Source organism: Dipodomys merriami, unplaced genomic scaffold (genome assembly GCF_024711535.1).
Source record: "Dipodomys merriami isolate MVZ:Mamm:240054 unplaced genomic scaffold, mDipMer1.0.p SCAF_290, whole genome shotgun sequence".
Classification (NCBI taxonomy): domain Eukaryota; kingdom Metazoa; phylum Chordata; class Mammalia; order Rodentia; family Heteromyidae; genus Dipodomys; species Dipodomys merriami.
This window is the reverse complement of record NW_027204382.1, coordinates 175,374-188,542: the sequence shown is the minus strand read 5'-3', so window position 1 is coordinate 188,542 and position 13,169 is coordinate 175,374. Positions and strand designations below refer to the sequence as shown.

At 39.2% G+C, this 13,169-nt stretch overlaps 1 protein-coding gene across 6 annotated transcripts in view; it reads right to left on the bottom strand.

Moving 5' to 3' along the window:
* LOC138839041 (SERTA domain-containing protein 2-like) overlaps nucleotides 1-13,169 on the bottom strand; it is a 117,016-nt gene that overhangs the window by 34,745 nt on the left and 69,102 nt on the right. For 2 of the 6 annotated variants that reach the window (XM_070038680.1, XM_070038679.1), the window contains exons 1-2: nucleotides 3,185-3,223; nucleotides 1,340-1,411 (exon numbers count right to left, since the gene is read on the bottom strand). The exons of 2 other annotated variants lie outside the window; for them this stretch is intronic. The gene's annotated coding sequence lies outside the window, so the exon portion shown is untranslated. Of the gene's footprint in view, nucleotides 1-1,015; nucleotides 1,128-1,339; nucleotides 1,412-3,184; nucleotides 3,224-13,169 lie in introns of those variants that run through there. 2 more of the 6 variants (XM_070038682.1, XM_070038684.1) reach the window with 2 other exon arrangements.

The following is a 13,169-nucleotide window of genomic DNA, read 5'->3' as shown; positions in this document are numbered from 1 at the left end:
ATTTATTTTAGAATTTATTAGGTTAGAGAAACACATTTTCTTTGCTTTCTACCTTAAGCTTCCTCATGAAGTAGAACTTGGGAAATTGTTTTATTTATAGGTTCTAGTGTCTGTTAATAAATACTGGACACTATTTGTATTTCACACATTAATTTATTCCCCATGACTTCAGTAACTAACAGTTTATTCCTCACATTCCGATATATTGTCTTTCTTCCCCTTCTCTCTTACTAATAGACCGAGCTGGATGTGGAGTCACACATCTGTAATCCCAGCACTTTGGGAGACAGGGGCAGGAGGACCATGAATTCAAGGACAGACCTTGTCTCAAAAACAAAATACAAAAAAATCCAAAACCCTATAATACTCAATGATAATGCTACTATAAAATGCACTGACAATGCTAAAATAACCCAGAGTTCTTACTAAAAAGTCCACCTTAATAGGAAGCAAGAATAAAGGAACAGTTGGCTCAAAATATATATATTCTGGGCATATTTCTCACCTGTTAGTATAACTTTTACTATGCTCTACAGCATAGAAGCTTCCTCACAAATATAGAGGGCTTTTGGTTACTTCCCTAAAATGTCAAGGAACTCATTTAGCACTACAAAGTAAAATGATATCGATTCATTAAATGGAAACACCCTTCCCCTGCGAAATATCTTTTACTTGGACCATTTAGGTGACACCAACTGCTACACCAAACATGTTTTGCTCTTTCTTATGGTGTCTGGAACATCAGGTTGTCTCTGTATATGAGTAGTGTGATTTGTTGTTGTTGTTGTTCAAAGAGATTGTCTTGAAATGAGTCTAAATGAGTCTATGTTCTAAGTACACACATTTCTGTGAGCTAGCCGGCATTCTGAAGCTAGGTGGTTCTAAATAAAGAACTCTAGTCAACAACAGGAAATAACTCCCACAGAAAAAAGGGGCAGAATACAAACTCTCACCAACTCTTGTACACAGTTCACAACGGCCTTTTGTTCTTGCACATTAAGCCTGAAATCCTTACTTCTCAGAGCATGTTGGGGCCTCTTCTGAGCAAATGAGACATTTCTTATCCAGTTGCCTGCGTCTCCTTGCTTTCTTCCTCGGAGGAAGTAAACCTCACAACTAGCTTCTTACTATGAGATAGCAGATCAGAAAAACAGGTTCCTATTGTAACTTTTTTTCCCTGAAGCTTCTCCAGAAAAAAAAATCTTAAAAAAAAAAATCCACTCTTCTAACATATATGATACCACATAGGAATACATATGTGTTTTAAGAGATATGTTCACCTGCAGAACGTAAGTATGCATTATAATAGCTTATAAAGCTAGGTTGATGTGTTATTTACCAATGACAGTTCAGCAAATCAGTGCAGCTAGAAGAGACACGGATGTTCTCTTCAAAGGCTTCCATCTTGAATCTTCAGAAAAAGGAGAAAAACTTAAGATACTCCCAAGCTTCCTCTTCACCCTCCTCTTCTTCCTTCTCTCTCCTTTCTTCTTCTCTCTTCTCCCCCTCCCTCCTCCCCTCTCTTCTCTCCTTTTCTCCCTCCTTCCCCCCTCTTTTCCTCTTTTTCCTCTTCTCCTGTCATTCTCTTTTCTTGTCAGCACTGAGGTCTGAACTAAGGGCCTCCCTCTGATAAGCAACTCTTCTACCACCTAAGTCATGCCCCTAACCCTGTAGAGTTACTCTTAGAGGAGCAACCTATGGCACAGCATGGCACCCCTGACAAGGAAAAGGCACTGGGGAAATTAGCTTAACTCATCCTTGTCCTTTCCTACTGGCTGCTTCCTGTAGTCAATAAATGATAGGTTCAACGGGCTCTGTGTTCACATTTAAAACAAGAAGCAATCCTCCTTGCTTGACTGCTGCAGAAATGCTGGTGGCTGCTATTGTCTTTGCCCTGCAAGGCTTTATTCTTCTTTCTGCTTCCTCTGCCTACTTCCAGACAGCTATACTGGCCACTCCAGATAAGAGCAGTAGTCCCCTCCAAAGGTCATAGCCAATGGGTACTTTGCAGGCACTCAGTAGTTCACCTCTAAGTAGCACTTGGCATTATTGCCACCCTCCTTTTTCTCCAAAGGTTTCTTTCCAGATGCACTGCAATTTCCTGTCTCTTTTCTCTGACCACCCAGTGTCCTTTGCTGCTCCTCTTCCTCCTTATAAACATGCAGATCTAGTTTTTTCTTTTCTTTTCTTCCTCCCTTTCTTTCTTTTTATTTTTGGTGCTAAGAATAAAATCCAAGGCATGGTGCATGCTAGGCAAGTACTCTGTCACTAAACTACATCACCAGCCCCTAGAATTCAAAACAAAACAAAATATCCACATCTGGCTATAGCTTACAAACAGCCAGGTATGGAACTTGGGGGAAGGGTGACAAATGGAGATGGTTAGAATGTCAGATCTTCAGGAAAATTTGGGGACATGATTATTAAAAAAAAAATTCCCAGTGATAATCACTGGAAAATGTCATTGCTATGGCTTTGTTTTCACTCTTTTCTTATCTCATAAACTTTCTCTGAAACCCTACCCACTCTCCGGGTACCTATATGCTAATGACTAACAAATCATTACATTCCAGATCTTTTGCTTTAAGCTTTATATTTGACCTTTGAACATAAACCAGTTCAAATCAAGGTCACTGCTGGTTATGCTTGTTGTCTTGCCATAATTATTAATAACATCCTGTTTAAACTCAAAGGATCCTGGTTTAAGTATATAATTAGCCTCTTTATATTTCATTGCCTTTCAGAAATCTCCACTGGTTATCATAAAGGTATAGTCAACATATAACACTTCTAAAATAATCCTAATATCCTCCTTAAGTCTGTCCATCTTCCTGAAGGTCTACATATAGTTAAGGAACTAATATCTACCTGAGGTCTTAGTCAAAATTCTAAGATTCAAATTACTTTGCTCTTACATTATCCAGTCACAAAAATTTGGTACATTTTTCCTCAAATATTTTCTAAGTATGTCCCATTCCTAACAACATGGCCAAGTCAAGATTCTTAATCACCTTTCACTTTGGTTACTGCAATAATTTATCTCCCTGCTTTTAATCTTGAATGTTCTCCCCTAATTCACCCACATTACCAACTGTGTGACAGAGAGCATGGAAGGTACTAGAAATACAAAATGAACAGGAGGACTGGGGGTATAGTTCAGTGGTAGAGCATTTGCCAAGCATACCTGAGGCCCTGGGTTTGACCCCCAACACCATGGACTAACACAGCAATATGAAAAGATGAGCTTAGTGACTTACCAGGGAGGACTAACCCACCATTGTGATGCAATGGGTTAGGTTGTGACAGAGTCTCACAGGGTGACACGTGACTGGTCACAGGGCTTGGCCAGTGTGGAAGTAGGCTGGAAGGTATAATGAATTTTAGGGTAAAACAGGAGTCAGCCACAGACAGATCAACTTGAGCAAAGACAGGGAAGTAAGAAACTGTATAGGATACAGGTGACGATCTGCTATGTAAATTCTAGGCAAAGAGAAGTAATAAAGCGGATTGAAAAGTTTGAAAGGCAAGTTCTAAAACCACAGAAGCACATTAAGAGGTAACGCCTGGGCTTGAGGCGTGGCTCAAATGTAGACTACCTGCCTAGCAAGAGCAAGGCCCTAAGTTCAAACCTTGGTATTGAAAAAAAAAAGGGGGGGGGAATGGCCTTTTTATTCTGAAGGCTGTAGGATATTGATTCATCATGAGAGGGACGTGACCTGATTTTTACTTTAGGAAGTCAATTCCACATCTATTCCTAAACTTGACAGAATCATTCAAAGACTTATTTAGAACCAACCAATTAAAAATACAAAATAAATATTTTAAAAGACACAAAACGATGTTTAAATCTACAAATATAAATGACTGAACTGAGATATTTGAGACAGACTAGAAATAAAGGCTTAGAATACAGGCAAGATGGTGTTGCTGACGTGGGAAAGAAAAACATGTGCAGTGCTTACTATTTAAGGAGGAAAACTGGACATTTGATTCCTGCCTTGCAGAATGTGATCAAACACTTGAGATTAAAGAATAACATCAAAAAATAAAGATCTCACATAATTATAAGAGGCAGATAAGACCATTCCAAATAAAAGGCAATTCTAAGAATAAAATTGACAACATTAAAAATGAAACAAACATACCAACCATAGAGTGAAAATCATAATTAGAAAATTTAAGAGAAAATGACAAACTGGGAAATATATATGCAATACAGATAACAAAGACTTAGTAATCTGCAATGTAATGAAGCCCAAGGTATCAATTAGAAAAATATTGATATTAAATTAGAAAACATTAGAACTAAATTAGAAGACTAGACAAGGGACAAAAGCTAACAGCATAAAGAGGGGGAATGCCTGAAAAACAAGTGCAAATTCTCAATCAAAGCATTACAAATTTAAAAGGGATAGAATGTCCAGATACAGGTGGCTTGGGTGTTTATGACTGATGAGGGTGCAGTGGATAGGGTAATCTTGCAGTTACTGATGGATGCATAAACTGATTTAACCTTGAGCAGAATAGGATTCAGTCATGTGTATCAAGAACTTTTCTAAATGTTAATATCCTGTAATATAGTAATTTCATTTCTAGGATTTTTTTCCCCATCGAGCCAGGCAACGCTATGTATAAAGGGTATTTTCATTCAACAAATATTTATTGAATGCTCACTATGTGCTAGGTTCTAAGAGTTAGGCGGGGAAATCCCAGACACGCTTTGTGTTTTCTAAGCTCTTATATAGTCTAGTTGGGGCAAAGAGACAGAGAAAACAAAATTAGATGTCATCTCAGTCAAGACCTGAAGCTAGTCTAGGCACAGGCCAAGCTGCTATCTGGAAGAAGAGCTTTCATGGCAGAGAAAACAGCCAGTCAAGCAGGGCTGGGTGTGGAATGTACCCACTGCTGGCTGTGGGGGAATGCTAATATAGGGGACCGGCTGGGTGAGGAGAACTGTGAAAATGGAGGAGGAGCAGGAGGAAAGGGGGCAGGTTATGGAGGGCCTTATAGTCCATTTAAAGTAATTACTTCAGCTTTTACCCTGGGTCAGACACAAAGCAATGATTGCAAAACCCTTGATCCCTGTATATACAGATCTCCATACAGGATCTGGTAAGTCTATGGCATAAATTTATTCTCCTACAGTTCTGGGCATCAAAAGGGCAAAACTGATGTGTTGACAGAACTGTATATATCTTCTGAAGCTTCAAGTGAGAATCTCTCTCCCTGTCACCCAGCTTTTAGGGGCTGCCTCATTCATGGGCTCATGGTTGCTCTCTGCATCTTCAAAATGCATCATCTCCTATGCTTTTGTACTCCCTGCCTCCTTCTTATATCTACCCTTGTGAGTACATGGGTCCAGCCAGATAACCCAGTATCATCATCTCAACAAAGATATCTTAATCACATATGCATGCAAAGTAACACAGGGTGCATTACCCCAACCTCTACATCGGCTGATCAGGGAACCATTGAAAACCATGGGTTTATAGAACTATTTGTTGGCATTTCTTTAACCTTCAGGTGAAAACATCTTAGTAAACCACTTGCTAGTCATAAAAGCTTTACCCAGTGGCTCCTGGTGGGAGCAGAAGTGGGGAGGGGAGGAAGAATGCAGAGAAATGTCTGGAGAAGCTATGCACTTTAGAACTGTCTGTGATCTCTTTCCAAACTACATATTCTTAGGTTCTGTCCAGACCCCAGAACTGAAATAGTGGGATATCTCTTATATAACATCTGCACAGGAACTGAAGTTCATCTCTTTTTCAAGAGCCTCAAACTTGTTTAATATAAGTATGGGTGAGACCTCCTCAGAAGATTCAGCTACTCCCTCACTAAGTGCACTAACGCAGAATAGAAACAGTAGTGTTGGACAGAACAATTCATCTAGGAGCCACAAGTCACTTGGAATGGGCAAAATAAGCCCAAATACATTCTCAAGAAAGAAAAGATATCAAAAAGGTATGTGACAAACCTCACATGCTAACAGAGATTCCCTGAATGTCTACTGACTCTTAATGTAACGATAATTCCAATATGTTTGTACTTTTTCTAAACAAAAGATTGCAAATTTAGAAGAGAACATGCAAGAGGTCAGCCCAGAGTCGTGGTGGTGGGGAAGGGGAGCCGCAACAACGAGAAGGGGGAACTTTAAAATGCTGATACAAGAATTCAAAAGATAATTCACTAATCTGGGATGATTTAAAATAGGCAAAGAGCACCACCATGCCCCTCACTGGCCTACATACAGGACTGTATTTCAACAGAATGCCTTAGCAATCTAAATGATCCCACATCATGAAGAAATAAGAACATGCTTGAGGAAAAATACACTAGTAACATCACCACCAACAAAAATAATGTAAAGCAAGCTTTTTAATTGAACATCCTATACAAATCAAGTTTGAGGCACTTAAAGAGATCAATGTCAGGAATCTATGAAATTCACAAGTACAGAATGCTAATATGTAAATGATCAGTTACTGTATAAACTATGCCTCCTGCCAATCTACATGTAAGTCCTGCTCATTTGAAGGAAGTCTGCATACATCCTCAGAGTTAATAAATCTGTGTTCTTGAAAACTGTGTTGTTTGAAAGACTGAACGGGCATTGTACCTTTTATGAAGGAAGAAAGGTGATGGATTAGCCCAACTGCTGGCTAGGGAGTTTACAATACCAAGGCTACACCTTTAAAATTGGAAAATTACTTGAAACATCATGTAGCATGCCCAGAAGCACGTTGGCATTACTTTATTTGCTCACCAACTCTAAGACCTCAGAGCCAGCTGGTATTCCATCTCATACTTGAGAAACTGAGGCTCAAGGAAATTTGCTCAGTCTGTGCAGTAAAGCCTAAATTGAACTCCAATCTAAACGATGTAAGAACTAGTTTTCAGTCTTGAACTTACATTATTGTAAATATTACTTGCGCTGTTTAATGAAAACTCTTTGCCAAAGCGCATTTCACAAACAAAACTGAGATGGGAACTTGAAATGTGGTGCTCTGTCTGTCTAGCTAGCCAGCAACATGAATCAGAACAACTTCGTATCATTTTTTAAGTATAGCTTCTCTTTTTCTTTTTAATATGCCCACACAGTAGTTAAGCATCTATAAACAGCTTTAGCTTAGAGAGAAAATTTTACGACTGAATCTTAAGATATTTAAATAGAAAATGCTAAGATGGTTCTAGCTAGTAAATGTGTTAGCTCTCAAGACAAAAAGTCCAAAATGTACAGATTTCAGGAGCATTTGGCTGCTGTGTAGAAAACTTCAGGTAGTATGACAGTGTCTTTTACTTTTATTTGTATCTGCGGATGACTACTATGCTTCCGTGCTATTTCAGCCCACAGATGCCGATGACACATGCAGAGCCTAAAATGCCATGATTCATCAGAGGCTGCCAGGCACTTGGGGACGTGTTGTCGGATGTGAAGCTGCTCTGCCTAGAGTACACTCATGCTCCTCTGCCCTCACCATGCGTGCTTCATGGGACTCCAGCAAAGCATACTCATCCACCCCCAAGCTACCTTCCCACCTGAGCAGGACATATGCCATGTGCCTCAAGGAAACAGAAAGGATGACATATAGCCACCCTTAGTCAGAGATCATCTGCCTACCTCAGCAGCAAACAAAAGTCTTCACTATGGGTTTGGTCACTTTTATGCCATTACCCTTCAGTTCTTTTGCTGAGAGGGTAAAGGACAAAACACAAGAGTATTCTGAGAGACAACTTTAATATATAATTTAGTAGGGTACAGTCATCATATCTGATGAGCCTTAGACTACTGACTTTGGGGTCAAATGTTCCCAGGATACATAGGATTTCAACTTTAGGCTTGACCATACATTGACTTTGGGAAATTTGCCTGGGCCCCAATTTTATCATCTATAAAAAGGGGATAAAGGCTGGGTGTGGTGGGCCATGCCTGTAATCTCAGTCTCGGGAGACAGAAGTGATAGGCTCCCGAGTTGGAGGCTAGACACCTACATTATAAAACCATGATTCAAAGCACAGGTGGCAGGGGGAAGAGAACGTGCTGGACATAATAGCTAATGCCTGCAATCCCATCTACTGAGGAAGAAGAGATTGAGAGGATCACTATTTGAGGCCAGCCAAGGCAAAAAGTTAGCAAGACTCTCAGCACAACCAATAAGCTGGGCGTGGCGACACAAGTCTTTCATCCCTGCCAGGAGGAATGCATAACAGGATAACAGCAGTTCATGATGGCCCAGGTAAAAATGCTAGATCTTATTTAAAAAATAAACCAAAAGGGGCCTGGAGGACACGGCTCAAAGGATAGTAAATATGAGCCCTGAGTTCAAATCTAGTACTGGCAGAAACAACAACAACAACAACAACAAGCAGGGCAGGATACAGAACCAGAACCTATTGCTAGAGTTACTATGAGGATGAAATGAGATAATGCAAAGAAAATCACGCAGTCTCTGAGAAAAACAAGCAACAGTCAATGACATATGCTTGCTAAGTACACAACCAGCCCAGTGGCTGGTAGCCAGTGGTCCCCAGTATCCAATCGAGAATCCTCTGCCCATCCTGACCAGGCCTAGTCAGCACTGCTCTGTGATGGATTTATGTAAGGGCCTGTGATACATATTATAGTGCCCTAGAGATGAGATGCAGTCCACTCACTTACAGCATTAGGTCAGACTAGAGTACAGGAAAGACATTTTTATTGAATAAATATCTCATCATCCGACTAGCATTCAAAATGGACTGTCACTGCAATTCAATATAAAACCAACCCCCCTATTTTTGTCTAATAAACATATGCTGAATGTGCATTGTGTTTGGCTCTGCATAGGCTTAAGAAAAGATTGTCTCACAAATAAGGCAGAAAGCATTAAGCCTCTTGACTATTAATCATCTGAGATTCTACCTCCTTGTTCCCTTGCTTTAATTATATTCTCATGGGAAGACAGAATAAAGACTAGGAAAGTCAGCTTCAGTGGCTTTACAACACAGTAACAGGAACAACCAGCATGGTCCCTTCCAATTCTGATGGCTGGAATTGGGTCATTATACAGACCATCATTTTCCAGTAGCAAGTGCTAGTAATGTTTGAAAATGAACCCGAAGAAATAGAAAATGTACCCCTCCAAAGTGTAGAGAGCTTTAAGTCCCTCTGAAAGGTGCCCCTGCTTTAGGTAGTACTCATCATTCCAAGCTCTCAGTTTCTCTGAGCTTCTCTGAATACAGGTGACACTAACAGACCATAAAAACTGCCTTTGGCTCGTGACAGATAGACTAAGGGGCTAGAATGAACGGTATGGCAGGATTTACATTTGGTTGTAAATGAATACCAATGGATGTTAGCGTAAAGGTTTATTTACTTCTTATTTTCTTACAAAATTATACCTCTGGGGCTAAGCAGTCCAGGACTGGGAGGATGGTTCAAAGGTACTGGTTCTACCATCCTCACAGTTCTGAGGCCACAAGATGGCTGCTATCCACCATGCACTTGACTCACATTCCAGGTAAGAATATAAATGTACTGCTTGTGAGGCCTTCTCTTTTTATTCAAAAAGGTTATCTTCCCCATGGACTTCTACCCACATCTCACAGGCCAGAACACAGCAAGAACCTAAGTACCTCAACTATAAGATATAGGACATCAAATATTTTAGCTTAGCATGAAGTTATCCCAAGTAAAAAAATCAAGGTTTTTTTTTTTTAGAATAGAATGGAAGGGCTGAAGGTGTATCTCAGTGCTAGAGCATTTGCCTAGTACACATGAGATCCTATATTCCATCCCCGCTTTGCAAAAACTAACCAACTAAAACTCTCAAAGAACTGGAATGGGCAAACTGGAGAAAGATAAGAGCCTAAGAATAGTTTGCTACATGTAATAATAGACATGTAGGCAATTTATTCAGGCCAAGACCATTTTCAAATTCTTAATATAGCTATTGATAACCTTATAATTTATTTATTTATTTTTAGATACTGGAGTTTGAACTCAAGGTCTCATGCATTTGCTCGACTTGCATACTTACCTGGGTATTGTACCATTGGAGCCTTGCCTCCAACCATACATTTTATTTATTATTATTTATTTATTTTTGCAATGGGGTCTCAGTAGGTGGCCCAGGCTAGCCTTGAACTTGTGAACCTTCTACCTCTGCCTCTGGTGTTCTGAGATTACAGGTGGGCACCACCATGTCCAGCAATGATTTTTTTATGGACATATAGTTTCTCACTCAACCAGAGCTGATTTCCAAATCTTTTTATCATTCTGTGGACTAAAAATTAGCACATCATAACTACTAAGCAAAATATTGTCCCACAATGAAAGGTACTCTTCTCTGAGCATATACCAAGTCCCCATTATTATTAAGAGAGCTAAGCACACACATCATTGGAAGAAAAACATGTCCTACAACACCTCAGAGCTCTGAGAAGTGACACATTAGCTTTCTAAGTCTAAAAATGAAAAGTAGAGATGGCTAGAGGTGCAGTTTTCAGATATATACATGTCCAACCAACTATTTGTGTTGCTTTTAATGAAAAAAAAAATCACTCCACATGAAATGGTTGCATCATGGATGGCTTAGATCATAGCAGTCTTCAGAAAAGCAAAGATACGTTTAGCAAGTTTAAATAATACACTAAATAAAGGCTCCACTTCTCAGTGGAGAAAACATGTGAGCTGAGATTAAGCACGTAGCCAGGAGTCAGTTTCATAATTACTTATGACCCCACAAGTAGTCAGAGCAAATATCCTTTATTGGAACACTTTTTTTTAAGTTTACAATTATGTGGTTGGGCACCACTAGCTGTGCAGAACATACAGTCTCAAAAGCCAAATAAGCCCTCACTCTTTGTGTGGAGACTTCTTTCTTTGGAGAAGAATGGATGTGACTGTGGTCAGGGACAGGGACTTTAAAGCAGAAAAGACCTGGGAAGCTTATCCAAACTTTCACTTAAGACAGATAAACAATGTTTGCCTGATTGCAATAATAATACTTCTTTTACATTGGTATGTGTGTTAGGGAGGTTGACATGATTTTTAATTTCAAGCTACCAAAATGACTTTAAAGTACTTTTTTTAAAAAAAGCTGTTGCTTTAAAGCTAACAAAATAAACAACAACAACAAAAAGTAAAACTTCTCCAAACAGACATGAGCCCTGGGATAGCTTTAGATGAGTTAGCTTTTAAAACCTGGAAACTGATTGGTTGACATTCAATCTTGGAGATTAAAATCACTTCGTGAATATTGTATTGTCTAGCTGTTCTCACTGTCATTTTGGCATTTGGGGCCCCTGTGCTGCTGCTTCTGCTGGGGCACTCACCAGCGAATGAAACCTAGCCCAGAAGCAGCTGTCTGAATCTGTGTCAAACTGCATCTGGCACCCATCTATCTTCTAGCCATCGAAATTTCACCTCTGAAATCACACAAAAGCAGCGTGGCACTCCTGGGCCACAGCAACACACTAGCCTTTGTTTCATCAAGGCTGCAAAGCAATTGTATACTTTAAACTTTTTTTTTTTTGGCTACATATTTTAGAATGGCAGCTTTTGAAAGGAATAGGGAAGGTTTTTTCTTTGTGTGTGTGTGTGTTGTTTTAATTTAGAGACTCTGAAGCTTTAAAAATATCCAGTAAAAATCTGGAAGAGCATCATTAGCACAGCTTTGGCTGAAACAGTACAGCAAGGAGGTTGCCAGTGGAGGCACAATACTGCCGACAGATCCCAGACAAGGAGGCGAGTCTGCTTAAAATTCTTGACTTGTCACGGTTATTAAATATGCTGCACCACAAAACCTTCCAGTACTCAAGCTTTTCTCCATATCAGCCAGTGGAAGAATCAGAAATGCTAGTTTTAGCAGGAAAAGTATTGGCATGTGCAGTTAAGGAACATTATTTTCTAAAACAATGATAGGAGGGACAGAATGGTTTTCTAAGTGAGGAAATGGATAGAGATCTCTTTCATATACAGAGCATTTTTAAAAAGATATAGTTTCAAAGACATGCTCTTCTAAGAATTATAATTAGTAAAATCACTGGCTGACTTTTCTCCTGGTCTTCTGATAATAACCCCTATAAGGAATACAATTTTCTCTGACTTCAATGGCTAAGGCTCGAGTCACAAAGAAAGAACATAACATGTACTAAAGGTTCTATAGGGAAAACCAAGTCACAAGACAGACCTGAAACAAACTTAGGTCATCAACAAGTAAAAGAAAGCATTCTTTCATTCATTTGCTTTAATTCTATGCTAGAAGTAAGTAGGTAAAATACATAGTCACATTCACATATATAACTAATCCCTTTTATATAGCATTTAGTAAATTAGTTGTGTGTATGTGTGTGTGTGCGCACACACACGTGCACACACGTGTGTTGGGGATTGAACCTATAGTCTTGAGCATTCTAGGCAAGCATTCTATTACTGACTACATCAGCCTCACACTTTAAAAAATTACAATATTTGGTGGTACTGGCTATGTACTCACAGCATCTTGTGCTAGCTAGTCAGGCACTCTACCACTTAGCCATACCCCTAAGCCCCTTTCTGCTTTCTTATTTTTAACCCTTTGTTCAGTGTGAAATTCAAAGGCATAAAGATCTTGTACAGTATTGCGCAATTCAAGTTACATTATTCAGTTCCAGAACTTTCTAAATGGTGTTTATACTAATTAAACACTAATTCTTTCCCTCCTGCCTTGTTAGCCTCTGTTCTATTTTCTATTTCTATGAATTTAACTATTCTAGGTATCTCATATAAGTAGAACCACACACTACAGGTCCTTTTATGACTGGATTATTTCATTTAGTATTTTCCTAGGTCTGTTAAACCATGAGTCCCAACTTCATTCTTTTTTAAAAGCTCATATATTATAAGCATATGCCACATTGTGTTTATTCATTCATTCCTTGATGGACATCTGGTTGTTTCCTACCTTTTCACTATCATGAATCATGCTGTAGGAACACTGATAATTACCTGTCCGAGTTCCTGTGTTCAGTTCTTTGGGGGCATATATGTAGAACTGGTGAGTTTTATTCTAATTCTATGTTTAACTTTCTGAGAAACCAAAAAATGGCTTTTAAAAACAAATCTTTTAAAACAATTTATTCTTGGGGCTGGGAAGATGGCTCAGTGGTAGAGTGCTTGCCTTGCATGCCTGAGGCCCTGGGTTCGATTC